Below are 4,401 nucleotides of genomic sequence, written 5' to 3'. Positions count from 1 at the left end.
TGTACACCCCTGAAAAATTTCAGTAAAATTACCAATACTCTGATAATATCAAAGGAAATCAAAGGAAATTTATACTGAATAACATATATTATACATGCAAACATTATACAAATTTGGAACACAAAACAATAAGCATTTTCAAAGATATGACCAAAATATTAATTTTCAAACATTACAAAAATATGTACACCCTAAAGTAAATTTGCTATGCTCTCTATATATGCTATCCACTTTTTTTTGTTTTACTAATTTCAGATGTTGCTGATAATTTCAATTCTAATAAATTATTTCTCTTGGCATTTGTGCACCGGTCATTGTTATTGCATCTTCATGAAACACGGCGGCGGAATTGTTATGCTTTGGGAACGCATGAGTGCGGCTAGTGTGGGAGGATGAGAGAAAAATGTGACATATTGCAGAAAACAATGTTGAAAAGCATCAAGGAACTAGGAAGACATTCCATGTTCGAACATGATAATGACCCTAAACACATTTCAAAGTTGACGACTAAATTTTTATCAGATAAAAAGGTAACGGTATTGTCTTGGCTTGCCATGCCACCTGATTTAAACCTAACAGAACATCTGTGGCGTGTTTTGAAAAAGAAGATAGAGGAGAAAAAAAAACCAGTAACGTAACACAGTTGAAAGACATCATTCAGGATGAATTGAGGTCAATTTCATTGGTTATATGCGGAATTTAGTTGACTCTATGCCCAGAAGATTTAATGCAGTCATTGAAAGCAAGGGTGGTCACACCAAATATTGAATATAGCAAATAATACTTTAGGGTGTATGTATTTTTGTATCATTTGAAAATTGATATTTCGTTCATATCTTTGAAAATGTTTATTGTTTTGTGTTCCAAATTTGTATAATATATTTTATTCAGAATAAATTTTGTTTGATTTTCTTCGTTATTATGAGAGTAATGGCAATTTTACTGAAATTTTTTAGGGATGAGCATACTTCTGTGAGATACTGTGTGTGTGTGTCTGTGTGTGTGTGTGTGTATGCATCTATAAATACATGATTCAACTACAAGACATAATTGGAACTGTAAAAGAATGTGAAACATTTCAAAAGTTTAGCATCACTCACACGCACGCACACATATTGACACACGTATGAACACATACAAACGAACACACACACACACACACACACACACACACACACACACACAGGCACACACAGACACACAGACATACAGACACACACAGACACACACAGACACAAACAGACAGACAGACAGACACACACACACACGTCTGTGTGCGTGATTGTTGGTAAATGAAACGATAAAATGTGACTAACACATACTAATTAAAAAAAACCCAAACGTACGAGTTAAAAACAGTCTTAGCGAGATCGTCGTTGCATTTGTTGTTATCGTTACAGTTGATGTTGTGAGTGTTGGATCTTAACTATTTTAACATGACACTATTAATTAAACTAATCCCGGAATATTGTGAAATAAATAAAACACAAAACGAAACCAAACCAAACCAAAAGAGATATCTAAATTTGTTTACAAAGACAAATGACATCGTTCTATTTGCTGTCTGGGACTATGCTAAAGGTGGCTATTGTTGTTCTTGCTGTTGTTGTTGTTATTATTATTGTCATTATTATTATTATTATCGTCATCTCCAGCACTATAATAGTAGTTTAATTGATGTAAGGAGCAAAAAGGAAGGTGTAAAAACAAGAATATTAATGTGCGGCTAGACATCTTTCGTAAACAATATGAACAAAACATTCCCCCTCTTCCTTTCACGCACAAACAGGACATGGCGGCAACAGCAACAACGACAACAACAACTTCCATGTGTAGAGGAATGACCACAAATAAAGGGGACATTGGTTAAAGATCGCCTGAACATTGGCAAAATTAGAATAAAGATAGAGCAACAGACCCATCCCCACACAATCTTTCGTTCATACACAAGAGCTTGCAAACATACTTAATATTGCAAAATATTTTAAGATTGCCTATTAAATGAAGGCACTTACAAATGAAACGCATGACCATCCATAAATATGTGTGTATGTGTGTGTGTATGTGTGTATGTTTGTGTGTGTGTATGTACGTATGTATGTATACATGTATGTAGATACATATGCATGTTTATATGTATGTATGCACATGCATACTTGGATACAAACAAACATGCATATTTGCATATGTCACATACCCACATGCATACCTTTGTGCATACATGCAAAAATACACGCAGGCATAGAGTGATATACGGGCAAAAAGAAATTCGCCATTACTATCGAATGTAGGATGAATGTACCAAGAAACCCAGAAAATTATTCCAGACATAACGTTATAAAGTATAATAAAATAAAAAAGATTAAAAAAGTAAATACATAAAATTTATCGATATAGAAATGAAAACAGCCCCTCACCGTCGTCGTTGTTGTCGTCGCTGCTGTCGTCATCGTCGTGATAATCATCATAATCAACTAGCTAACGAATCAGAGCGACTGACTTGGGAAGCGCGACATATAAGGTTAAAAGCCTCGTTCGAGTCAGCAATGAATAATTTCACCGCCATTTTAATTTAATGTCGTCTGCCTGTGACTAGACTGACTAGCCAAACAAATGTTATCTGTGTCCCATCACGCTTCCGGTTCACTTTTTGTAAACGAATGTTCACAAATTTCATGTGTACGTGTATGTGTATGTATGTATGTATGTATGTATGTATGTATGTATGTATATATATATATATATATATATATATATATATATACATGTTTTTGGCATGTATATGCATGTGTGTGTACGCGTTTGTTGATGTACGTGCTTGTATATGCATGTGGATTGTGTAAGTATGTGTGTACGCATGATCGTCATTATGATGTTCTCCATTGATATGAGGGTGTCCGCTTAAGTTTTCTGCGAGATAACTATAGCCAAGAAGGGAGGTTTTGAATACCTAATCTATTTCATCAATCCACTCTCATTCTAAAAGAACGAATGTTTTCAGTCCAATTCGATTGGAATTGCAATCAAAATATGGGACAATGAATTTTTACGACGTTTTATTCCGACGTTTATTTACGTTTATTTACGACGTTTTATTCCGACGAGCTTCTGTTTCGATCACTACATTATATAATAATAATAATAATAATAATAATAATAATAATAATAATAATAATGATAATAATAATAATAATAATAATAATAATTTTTTATTATTTCTGTGTGGGTGATGGATAAGGGACCGGTTCAAGGAAAGATTACAAAAGTGTAGCGAGTTTTTAAGCAAAACGTAATAATGATAATAATAATAATAATAATGATAATAATAATGATAATAATAATAATAATAATAATAATAATAATAATAATAATAATAATAATAATAATAATAATAATAAGCATGATCTAGCTGATAGTGATGATGAAAACAATGATGAAAATGAGAACTATGAGGTAAAGAGAATACGACATAAATTCTTAGAGGAAAGTTTAATGCTTAAGGTTTTCTTCCTGAGATTTTTAGTGTGATTAGTAAAGTCTTCCAGACCTGAGAGTCGAACCTGATTATTAACTTTATTTAATGCAAAATAAATAAATAAGTGAATATGAATGATTGTATATAAGGTTAGCACTTTGAAAATAGCTGTATTTACTTTGCAAGTTGTGATATTTGTGTTTTTGTGATCACGTGTTTGCTATAGTCTGCGATTTTGTCATGGACAGGAAATTGGAACAAAGAGCCAATGTGAAATTTTGCGTTAAACTTAGGAAGTCTGCTACAGAGGCATTGAGCATGCTTCGGCAAGCTTACGGCGACGAGGCAATGGGTCGTACAAAATGTTTCGAGTTGTACGGGCACTTCATAAGCGGGAGAACGTCCCTGGAAGCCGATGAGCGATCTGGAAGAACTTGCCACGAGCGTCACCCCCGGAAATGCAGGGGAAATTCATCAGCTTGTGCATGAGGATCGTCAAAGGACAATCAATGACATTGCTGATGTTGTTGGTCCGTGACATGGGTCTGTGCAGGCAATCTTAACGTCTGAATTGAACATGCGGCATGTCTCTGCTAAGTTTTTCCCCCCGCCTGCTGACCATTGAGCAGGAAGAATATAGCATCGAAGTCTGTCAAGATCTCCGTCAGCGTGCCGCTGCTGACCCATCCTTCATGTCGAGGATCATTACCGGTGATGAGAGTTGGGTGTATAGATACGCCCCTGAGACGAAGCGGCAGTCGTCATAATGGAATAGCGCTTCATCTCCACGATCGATGAAGGCACGACAGAGCCACAGCTCAGTCAACAGCATGCTCATCATTTTTCTCGACATCCGCGGTATTGAGCATCAAGAATTCGTCCCCCAGGGCCAGACCGTCAACCGAGAGTTCTACTACAACGTTTTA

Source organism: Octopus bimaculoides, chromosome 11 (genome assembly GCF_001194135.2).
Source record: "Octopus bimaculoides isolate UCB-OBI-ISO-001 chromosome 11, ASM119413v2, whole genome shotgun sequence".
Taxonomy (NCBI): domain Eukaryota; kingdom Metazoa; phylum Mollusca; class Cephalopoda; order Octopoda; family Octopodidae; genus Octopus; species Octopus bimaculoides.
The sequence above is the reverse complement of the archived record's forward strand: the minus strand, read 5'-3'. Positions refer to the sequence as shown.